This window comes from Trachypithecus francoisi, unplaced genomic scaffold (assembly GCF_009764315.1).
Source record: "Trachypithecus francoisi isolate TF-2019V2 unplaced genomic scaffold, Tfra_2.0 Lachesis_group10, whole genome shotgun sequence".
Taxonomy (NCBI): Eukaryota; Metazoa; Chordata; class Mammalia; order Primates; family Cercopithecidae; genus Trachypithecus; species Trachypithecus francoisi.
The window spans coordinates 29,934,861-29,946,415 of record NW_022681455.1 but is presented as its reverse complement, the minus strand read 5'-3'; the positions used below and the strand labels follow the sequence as shown (position 1 = coordinate 29,946,415).

Below are 11,555 nucleotides of genomic sequence, written 5' to 3'. Positions count from 1 at the left end.
CGTCGCGGTCCGCACAAACATTCTTGAGATTTCTTCAGATCCGAAAGTCAGCCTGAGTTTTTAGACTTGCTTCGAAAGGCTTTGGTCCTTGGAAAAAGGAAATCAACACTCCAGGAACAAGATTTTCGTCGACTTTGTCTCAACCCAAAGACACTATAGCAGCGCAGTTTTCAAACGTGCTTTGAAAATAAATGGGACAGCGTGTCCCCACTGGATTTTGCGTTTCCCTTTTTATTACAGCCCACCCCTTTTGTAAAATGTTTACACATCTCTCTACTGCACTGAAAACAGCTCTATCAAAGACACTTTGAGAAGATTTAATGACATGAAAATATGAAGTCCCCTTAAAAGTGAGTTTCTGGAGTTGGGTTTTAATTAACACTATGGTTTTTAAAATCCCGTAATTATTTGGGTGTGCGGCTTACCTTTATAATATTTTCAAACAAATATTTTTCTTAACCACCATACAAATCCAAGTTTATTATTTTTATTTTTAAATTTTCTTTATTTATTTTTGAGACAAGTCTCTTTCTGTCACCCAGGCTGGAGTGTAGTGGTCAGATCCTAGCTCACTGCAGCCTCCAACTCCTGGGCTCAAGCTATCCTTCAGCTTCCAGAGCTGATTACATACCTGAGCCATCGTGCCTGGCTAAAATCCAAGTTTATACTGTAATATAAAATTCCAGCATTTCAGAGAAAGTGAAAGTCACAAAGTTATCCCAGTCCCTGGGTTCCCTGTCAAAATTTTGGTGAGTAATCCTCTGGGTTTTCCCTACTTAAAATATATATTATGTAAGTGGCATTACTGGTATTATAATTCCATACATCTTTATCCTTTTAAAAATGGGTTGAAATAGGCTGGGCATAGATCTTCTCACTTAAAAGCTCATCCTCCTCTTTTTAACGACTGCATGGAATTTTATTGCATGGCTGTTCTTTAGGAGACTATGGAAATGTTATTAACTTTCATTGTGGTAGTGGATACGTGGGTGTGTAAAACATCCAAAGAGTAAAACTCAATGAGCTGTACATTTCAAATAGATACATTTATTGCATGCAAAGTATGCCCCAATAAAGGTTTAAAAATATTATCCTATTTGAGATTTGTACTTTGATTTTGTAAAACAAAATGAAACCCTTGTTCTTGTACCCAAGAGACACAGCCTGGCACATCTGGAGGTAGAAGCTCATGTTCTCTGTTACTTGACCTCGCAGCGTCTGAAATAAGAATAATAAGCCGTATATTTACAGATTCACAGAGGGAGAAAAAATGCTGTGGTTAAAATGTTCATAAATAACAAAACTAGAAAAAGGGCAAAAATAAAAGTTAGAAATGATAAAACTACATCTTTTAAATATTATTCTCACCTTCACCTTTTCCCTCCCCTCTTCTCCTCCCTTTCTTTCAACACTCACCCCATCTTTCCCTCCTTTCTCCATTCTCTGCTCTTGACCCCCGCTGTATTCCAGCCTCACACAACACCAACACACTTCACCGCGTCTGCCTGGGGAAGGTCAGGGAAGGGACGCGAGGCAGCGCTGTCACCGCATTCTGTGAGCCGCAGCGCCCTGGGCCCCGCTGACCTTGTATCATTTAAGCGAACGTCGCTGTAGTCTTTGATGGAGGCCACACTCGGGGTGTAAATTAGGATCCTCACTGAAGTGGCGGGACCCTGGGAGGCTTTTTCCTGGCCTCTTAGTTGTGAGTTTTCCTGCGGGCCGCAGAGCCCGTTTCCATCAGAACCGCCCAGAGGCGAACGCTGCCTTCCTGGGGTGGCGGAGCAGCAGGAAGCGTTTGTGGGTCCTAGAATCCATGGGCGGCCCGTGGAAGGGGCTGAAGCTCATTTTCCTACTCGCCTGGCTCCGAAGAGTCAGATTCCAGATGGCTCTCCAGCCCGTACTCGGAATTCCTGCCCCGCGGGTCTGCATTTCACAGCGGCAGGTGTGAGTGACCCGCAGCTGGAGACCAGAAGCCTGAAGGCAGCTCGGCCTTCCCCAGCCCACAGCGCCCTTATTCAGTTTCTATATCAGTAAACATATTTCATTTTCCGTAGACCAGGGCGGGGTGACGGGTGATGCCAGTCCTCGCAGTGAACTCCGGGCCGCAGACTTGAAAACGCACGCGGGCGCCCAGCGCAGCCCTGACCTGAGTCAGCAGGCGACCGCGCTGGGCCGTTTCTCTTTCCTTTCCGGACCCAACAGTGGCGCCTAAAGTCTGCAAGGAGAAAATCGCCTGTGTGCTGGTAAGTCCAGGGATCTAAGGCGAGTGCTGAGGGAGAAAACGTATTGATGGGCCTGAGAAGAAGAGGCTGGAGGTTGGATAGAGGGGGAGGGCTTTGGACAGAAAAGACCTGGGAGGTTTGGCTGGGGAGGGGCAGCCAGGCCTAGACCCTGGGGAGCGACTCACCCAAAGTCCAAGATCATCACAGCCTGCCCTACCCCAGAAAGGGAGGGACAGTCTTGATGTCCCGATCACCTCTAAACGCGTTGGAACAAACTTTGCATATTATTATTATTATCATCATTGAAGTATTAGAAGTCTTTTGAGGGGTGAGCTGAATGAGACCCTTTGCTGGAACCGGCACAGGAAGAAAAAGTCCTTGACAGAGGGTAGACACTATGGAGGGAAGGGCTTGGAACAAGTGTTGGGAGAGCTTGGTCTATCTCCCTCTCTACCCTCACTACCCTTGTGACCTTTAGCAGTGTAAATAATCCCTCTAAAGTGGGGACAGGACCCCAGTCCCTGCTGTGCTCAATAAATTATGATGATTGAAATAAATAATCAGTGAATGTGGATGGGAAAACTGAGTAATTGTTAAAACTCTGTGATGTATGACATTTTCATCTACAGAAAAGTGCAGGCTAGGGGTCTTGGGGAATGGTTAGTAATCATAGGTAGAGTTCCGCTTAAAAAAATAATGTTCATAAGGCTGACGAAGATGGAAGGGACACATAGTTCCTGATCATGGATGGTTCACTGTCTAATGGGGGTTGGTACCAGATGGTAAATGACAGCTGGGTGTGGTTGCACTCGCCTGTAGTCCCAACTACTCAGGAGGCTGAGGTGGCAGGATTGCTCCAACCCAGGCATTGGAGGCTGGTGTGAGCTGTGATCACGCAACTGCGCTCCGACTGGGTGGCAGAGTGAGATCCCCCAGCTCATTCTAAAAAAAAAAAAAAGAAAAGGCAGGCTGAGTTGGTACAATCAGGGATGTTCAAACCATGGACTAGAATAGTGGTTCTAAAACTTGACTACACATTGGAACCACCCAGGGAGCTTTAAAAGATGCTGAGGCTTAGGTCTAACCTAGGCTTACTGATTCCATTGGTTTGGGCTGTGGCCTGGGACCGTGGATATTAAAACCTCTCCAAGTGGTTCTGTGAAGACAGGTTTGAGGACTCCTGGCTAGATGCTCTGAACACAAAGAAGTGTGTGTTTGGGAGGAGGCAGTTCTCTCAATTGAAAGAGGCTTTCTGGACAGCGTTATTATTAGTAGGATACAATTCATGTGCCTCATAATTTACCAGTTTCAAGTGTACAGTTCAGTGGCTTTTAGCATAATCAGGTGGTTGTGCCAGAGTCGCCATTACCTAATTGGGAAGACGTTTAACTTTTTTTTTTTTTTTTAAGCAGTAGGAGTAGAAAAGGAACAAAGAAATCTATAATTGGTCGTGAACTTTCTATTTGGCGTGTGGCCCCGCCCTCCCCGCTTATGATTGGTCCTAGGATCCAGGCGTCCATTTTCACTGGGTGAGCAGTCGCTGGGATGGGGCTAGGTTACTGATGAAATTTCAGCGGGGCCTTCTTTCTCTACATCCCGGCTGAGTCCCCGCTTCTTTTTTTTTTTTTTTGATATGGAGTCTCGCTCTGTCGCCCAAGCTGGAGTGCAGTGGTGCAATCTCAGCTCTCTGCAAGCTCCGCCTCCCGTGTTCACACCATTCTCCTGCCTCAGCCTCCTGAGTAGCTGGGACTGCAGGTACTTGCCACCACACCCCACTAATTTTTTGTATTTTCAGTAGAGAAGGGGTTTCACCGTGTTAGCTAGGATGGTCTCGATCTCCTGACCTTGTGATCCGCCCGTCTCGGCCTCCCAAAATGCTGGGATTACAGGGGTGAACCACCGCGCCTGGCCGAGTCCCCGCTTCTTGAGCCATTGTTAGGTTGGCAAAGTTGAGGCCACGGAGCTGGGACCTGTCCTGCTATTCCTGGCAACACAGTGCCGGCACCGTAAGAACCGCTGAGCAGCCGCCACAGTTCCCACCCAGCCCTGCAGCCCCCCTTTTTATTATTTGCTGACCCCGTAGTCATTTGAGTTTATGATCCTAGTTCTGATTTTCCTTATGTAGCTCCCTTGCTTTGCTGCAGCCTTACTGAGAGCTAGCTTCTAAGAGTGACACCATTTCCATTTTAAAATTCCTGACCTCAGCCGGGCGCGGTGGCTCAAGCCTGTAATCTTAGCACTTTGGGAGGCTGAGATGGGCGGATCACAAGGTTAGGAGATCAAGACCATCCTGGCTAACCCGGTGAAACCCCGTCTCTACTAAAAAAATACAAAAAACTAGCCAGGCGAGGTGGCGGGCGCCTGTAGTCCCAGCTACTCGGGAGGCTGAGTCAGGAGAATGGCCTAAAACTCAGGAGGCGGAGCTTGCAGTGAGCTGAGATCCGGCCACTGCACTCCAACCTGGGTGACAGAGCGAGACTCTGTCTCAAAAAAAAAAAAAAAAAAAAAAAAAAAAAAAAAAAAAATTCCTGACCTCAGTACTTGTTAAAGGTGTACTCACAAATCTAATTATTCCCTGTCCCATAGGGACTTTTCTAAGTGAGTATGTGTTAGACACCTGCTGTTTAGAAGGAATAGGGAAATTCTTAATGTCCCTATTCTTACATTGTTCCAATACTTTCTTTAAGTTTGTACAAGGATTTAAGGGAGCACTGGGTTTAGCTCCTTCATGACCTCTAGATTTCTTTTCCTCTGACCTTCTTGTTACCCCCTGATCTCCTTGTCCTCTACTTTGTGAGATGTTTGGGCCAGGGAGCAAGTGTTATGGGATCCCAGGTCTTTTCATTGGGTGAGGGCTCTTTACTAGGCCCTCCTTGCTAGTTCCCTAGGGGGAACATGGGGGTTAATTCACTAATCCAACAAACAGCATAACCCTTCTCCTCTTGTGAGGATGGGCTTGTATCATTCACATAGAGAATTAAAGCCGGCATACCCAATCCTTACTTGAGCTAAACTTAGGCTCAAAGACCAAAGGCTGACTGATGGGCTCTTTAAGCCGGCTAAAACAGCAATACTTTATTATTTTTTGTTTTTCCTTATTCCTGGTTCGGGGGTTATGCCCCCAAGCCTGTAACATCCTCCTCAGTGGACTATCTGGGGGGATGCTGGAGGGGTCCTCCTTTCTTTGTTACCTAGGCCTAGAATTTTTGCTTCCCATTTTCAACTGCTCCCTGTGTCTTAGTTTCCCTGTGTACTCGACCCCCCTTACTGGAGGTCTCTTCGTACCCTGCGAATCAGCTGCTTTTTCAGTCTCTGGCTGTTTCCCTCATGGGAGAATGGAACAACGGTTTAGGACTCCACCCTCGCTTCATATCTAAGATGTCTCAGTCACACGCACTCAAACTCCGAAAATGTCCAACCACCAAGACAGTGTGCATAGTCCAGTCTTCCTACCCGGGCTCATGCATGAGGTTGCCTGATTGCCACAGTGCCTGCTTCCCCTCCACACAGCCCCCGTCACTTTCATCGTCTCCTGAATAACAGTTTCAAGTTTGTCTATGGCTTCTGTGGGAAGCCGGGACATCCGGACAGAATGGACCACATGTGTCAAGTGGTACGCATATCCCCTTTCAGCCAGAGTCTCACTTCACACAAGCACAGAGAACCCCATACAGGCCACTAGATTTTGAGAAACAAACTCACTCATCCAAACCCAAAATATGGACTCAGAGACCCAGAGAACAGCAAAAGTGAGACTTTTAGTGACAGTTTTGCAATATCGGGTGTCTGGAATGCAGGCACCCCAGGGACGGTTTCAACAATGTATTCCCTAGTGCTCAAGTCCCTCCCCCAGTTCCTCATTAGCTGAGTACTGTGGGGTTACGATCTTCCCAGACATCATAAATTGGTACTTTGATTAAGACTTTGAGTATGTTCTTCATGTCTTTTTGCTGCATTTTGTTGCAGCCCATAACACATTGCAATTGTCTCAGGACTCCTTAAACATTTGACTTATGGCCCTAACGGCTGCACCTAGTTGATAAGAAAGGGTACAATTATCTACGCTGCAAGCTAGCCTAAACTAAATTTTTAGTGAGGTGGGGAGGGGGTTGTTGAGGGGACCCCAACCGATAGGCACCTGGTTGGTGCATGAAAGGGAAAGCAAGAAGGAGAGGGAGTGGTGGCTTAGTACATTTTGCTTCTTTATCTCTTTATGACCATGTACCCTGCTTAAACCTGTACTGAGGCACATAGAATTGAACATGAACCATCACATACAGGCTATTTTTTATACTCTTATGTCCTTCCCAAGCCAGGACTGAGCCAAGACAATCCACTGTCCAACTGTGACCTCTTCCTACTGCAGGTGAGGGGTGGGCAGTAGGGAGGGCCGTGGCACCTGCTCTGTCCCCATCCCGCTCTCTCTGTCTCTCAGGCTGACCAGGGCGCATCCAAGTGGATGAGTTAGGAATCGTTTGCTGATTGCTGAGGGCCTGGATGATCACTATCTCAGAGGGAGCAAACAGTAAAGGCGGCTGTGATCTGGTGAGGGGTTAGAAACTGGAGAGAAATCGAGGACAGGCAGAGCCTCTAGTCCCTCCCTCTCTGCATCCCTCACCCATGTTTCTCCAGCCATCAGAAGGATACCAAGAAAAAGACCCACGAGGCTGACTGAGGGCCCCTGCATGTGCAGTTCCCTTTGTGTCCTCCCTTGTACCAGGGAGGGTCCTGAGTGCACACGGCCATCCTCTTCCACTTTGCAGCTCCCCATGCGCCTCATCCGGGAGCTCTCTCTCAGGGGTGTTGTGTCCTCTGGGTCACTTGAGGCCGTGCTTTTTCCAGGTTCCCACCATGTGGCCCCTGCTGCCCTGTGTTTCCTTGCAGATGATATGGATGAGTAGATAAGCAGATGTCCCTCGGCTGTTTGGGGAGTGGGGACCAGCCCCCTGTCAGGGCAGCTGTGGTCCCTGTTTTCATCCTATGTCCAGGTATTACTTTTTCTAGCCCCCGAGGGTCATAATCCCCAGGGACTGTGTTTTTGGGGCTTTGTTCTGTGCTTTGTGGCCTCACCTTGCCTTTCCTGAGCCAATGTTTTTCTTAACATCGTCATTGCCTGGCAAGTTTAAAATAAGAGACAGTCAGAATTGTTTTCCGCACAGTCAAGTTGTTTGAGGGTAGAGGAAAAGCAGAAAGTTTTGTGTTTTTGTAAAGACAGAGGCAGTGCAGGGGACAGTGAGAGGCTGGGGTGTCCAGGAAACCCGAGTCTTTCTGCCATTTCCCCACTTCTGTGTGTCTGGCCAGTGGGGTGGTGGTGACTCACCCTTGAACCTAATGGCACTGTCAGTCAGCCCCTCAGGCCTGGGCAGATGGGATGGTTCATCCCCTGCCCTGCAGCAAGAGGGCCCCGTCCAGGAGGCACCACAGCAGGGGCAGTGCAGGTCTGTGGTCCCTCCTGCTCTCACCTGTAGTGTCTCCCGTAGAGGGACTGTCAATTCTGCTCCCTGTAGGCAGGAATGGTTTCCCCACAGGTCACTGGAATATTGGCCAGAAAAAGGGTATGAAAATCACATGTTAATTTCTCAAAATTCCTGCTTTAAATGTTGATGTCCATCAACATAATTTCAGCTGGATAATCTTAATAGGATGTCCTCCAATACTGATGCTGTAAAGCATGTTGAATGGAATAGGAACTCAAATTTGGAGCTTCCCTTCTTAGAGGGTCCATGTGGGAGATTGTGGCTGTGGCAGTGGCAATAACCAGGTGCAGAGGGTGGAGGCAGCCTCAGGATGAGGCGTCTGAAGAAACCCTCTGCTCCACAAGGAAAAGGAGAAGATCCCCTGTGAGCTGCAATGGCAGTGGCCTGGGTGGAATCCCTGCTAGGAACACGGCAGGAAGGCTTTGCACAAAACAGCAGTTCTGGGATGGAGCTGCGTTTCCAGGCTGGGGCAAATCACAGCCCAAGTGTAGGTTATGGGGAGGGGAGGGCTCCTTGAGCAAGGGGGTCCCCAGCATCAGGTCAGGTGCAGACTCCATCCAGCCATGTATTTCCATGCTGGGCCTGTGAGCTCCAGGGCTTCCTGATGGGATCTCCAGTTAGAAGCTGCCTGCTCAGAGCTGGGAGGGGAGAAATGCTGAGCTGCAGGTGGAGGGTAGAACCCACAATGTGCAGGGTCTGCCCTGGTGTGCAGGTGCCTCCGCAGATGAGGAGGGCCTGGGGACTGAGGGGGAGAAGGACTGTGTGTGTGACCCAGGCCAGGACTGGAAGGACATGGAGATAGGGCCAGGGCCTCTCTTTGGGGAGGCCTCCCACTGTGTCAGGGCTGGTCAGGCGTGAGAGGAGGAGAGGGCACTGAGTTTCCTCCTGGGTCTTGTTCCTTAGTCCTGGGGTCCTCTCACTCCCTGCACGATGGGTGCTGGGCACAGGGCAGGTGCTGATGCTGATGGAGTCATGGGAGGGGACTGGCAGGGGCTGGGAAAAGTGCCATGGGAGGGAGAAAAAAGTGGGGACGTCATCTTCCCTCAGAGAAAGGGTGAATCTGATTTTGGAGTTACTGAGGAGGGAGAAGTCCTCAGAGAACAAAAGCAGCGCCCTGCACCCAGTGGAACATTTACTGTTTTTCTCTTTTCTCCAGAGCATGGGAACCTACAAGGCCCAGATCAACATCTGGTTGGGACAGGAGACCACCAGGGCAGTGCACAGCTGGGATTTCAGTCTCCCGCGTCATCTCCTGGGTCCACTGGCTCCACTGAGGGCAGCTAGACTCTGCAGCCAGGCGGCCTGGATTCAACTCCCTGCCTGGGTCTCACCAGCACTTTCCCTCTTGGTGCCTCAGTTTCCTCATCTATGAAATGGAGAAATTAACAGCATTTATTTCTTGTGGTTGCATGAATGAAAAGGGTTAGCATATTTGAGGTGTTTGCAGCTGTGCCATATTATTTTTGTTATTTTATTATATTTTAATATATCACATGTGCAGTAATTGTATTATTATAGGTGAGCTTTATGAGTGAGTTTCCTGGTGATGGTTCCTCCTGGGGTGCCCAGGATCAGCTTTCCTGGCACCTTGAGGTCCCCTCATCCCTGTTCCACTCTCCTGCATTACCCTATTCTACTTTGTTTTCATATTTTATACTATAGATATTTAACTTTTAAATAGACATTTCTAGTCTGCGTTTTATTTCAAGTGTCTGGGAAGGGATAGAGTGTGAGGTTCAGGAGAGAAGGAGAGGTCTGTCTCGATGCCTTGACACAGCACAGAGAAATCTCCCCTCCTCCCCCACATCTCCACACCAGTTCTCAGTGAGGGACAGATTCACAGCAGCACCGAAAGAGCTGGGAAGGGATGGGGGAACATCTGGGGCCAATGTTCAGGGGCTGACCCTGTGGGGGAACATCTGCCCTGCAGAGTTGGAGCTCACATGTGATGATGTACAGCTGAAGATGATATCAGGGAGGTGACAGAGAGTGCTTTGGGGTTTCCTGATTATGAAGAGTAGAGGTCAGTGCTTCTGGGGTGAAGTGACTGTTGGGGACATGTGGACTGAATTAATGCAGAATAAATGAGCTGGGAATGAGGATGAGTAAAGCAAGCATCAGTATCTCCTGCCATCAGTTCAGACTGATTGGGGGGTGGGAGAGTTACTGACCCTGTTGCATGGTTCCTCCTAACTTCTTGGTTTTGGGGGCTCAGGTGGGTGGTGCTGTTCTTGGTCAGGGCAGCCTGAGCTCTACCCAGGTAAAGCAGTGGTGGCAGAGAAAGTTAGGGGAGCACCTGTGAAACAGACCAAGGCAGGATGGGAGCCCTCTGTGCAGCAGTAGCAGATGCAGGACCTGCCTGGATGCAAAAGAAAGATTAGGAACCCTAGCTGGGTCCTGTTCCCTGCCTGCCTGTGTTCACAGGGTAACCAGTAAGGGAGCTGGGGTAGGGAATTCGTTCATAAGCTATCTATCCAGAGATGTGTTTATAGACACATTCTCTCATGTTTGTATTCAGGTTTGTTGTCACAGACACATTTATCCATGTGTGTTTTATGTTTAAGTTACTTTAGAATGGCTCAGTCACAAAATCTTCATTGGTGCTGCCTCTCTCTCCACACACACACACAGACACTCATACACACACACACATATTCACACACATGCTATACAAACATACCTACCTGTATCTATAAAGATATATGTTATTTTATTTTTTAAATTCGTATACATTCATGGGGCACCAGTGCAATTTTGCTACATTGCTATATTGAGTTGTGGTAAAGTCAGGGCCTTCAGTGCATCCGCCGCTGGAGCGGGCACATTGTATCCACCAAGAAACCCCTCTCATCATATGCCCACTACCAACCACCCTTACCCTTCTGGGTCACTATTGTCCATCATTCCACATGCTGCTTTCACGTATATAAAGAGATATGAAGCAAATATATCAGAGTGGTAACTTGAATTTTACTGCACTATTCTTTCAGATTCTTTGCACATTTGAAAATTTATACAATTATAAGTTGGAAGAATGAGGGAAAACAGAGAGAGAGAGGGAGAGAGAGAGAGAGAGAGATCTGAACTGGAATAGGCTAGGGGTTGTGTCCCACTAGGACCCATAATTGATCTTTGCCATTTTGAAAGTGTGTCCCCTGAGCTGCCTTCAGAGAGTCCTGGAGGGAAACCTGTTTTCACAGAAATACCAAGATGCCATCTGCCTGTTTCATTATGTTGACTTTTCCATTAATGTTGCAAATGCCACGGTAGGTAACACAGCCAGCACCTCAGCAGAACCAAGGCAGTGTCACCAAACCACAGTCCCACTTCAGATTATCTTTGATGGAGCAGTAAAAATTTATGTTTATTAAATTTTGATCCCTCAGTACATGTCTTTAATATTATTTGAGAGAAAGTGGGAAATATGCATAAAACACTCATTGTAGAGAGAAGCAGGGTGGTAGCCTTGAGGAAGGGCACTTGTGTAGACTCAGTTATGAGTTCAACCACCAGATCTCCTTCACCCACTGAAAGACAATTTCATTATTTCCAGTTTGAAGGTGTTATGGATAAAGCTACAAGAGTATTTGTGTACAGGTGTTCTGTGAACATAAAGTTTTCCCTTGTTTGAAATAAGTGCCTAGGAGGTCAGTTGCTAGTCATAAGGTAAATTACATGTTAAGTTTGAAGAAAACTGCAATATCCATTTCCAGAGTGGCTGTACCATTTTAAAATCCATTCCTACCAGCAATATAAGAGTGACGCAGTTTCTCTGCATCCTTGCCAGCACCTGTTGTTACCTTTATTTTGTATTTCAGCCATTCTCATGATTGTGGTTTTAATTTGTATTTTTCCT

General features: G+C 47.7%; 1 long non-coding RNA gene across 1 annotated transcript; it reads right to left on the bottom strand.

Moving 5' to 3' along the window:
• Positions 1 to 228: 228 nt before the first annotated feature.
• LOC117088435 lies at positions 229 to 1,862 on the bottom strand. The gene is made up of 2 exons (XR_004439223.1): positions 1,417 to 1,862; positions 229 to 1,218 (listed from the first exon to the last, which is right to left on the bottom strand). It is a non-coding gene; the product is annotated as an uncharacterized LOC117088435 (long non-coding RNA).
• Positions 1,863 to 11,555: the final 9,693 nt, after the last annotated feature.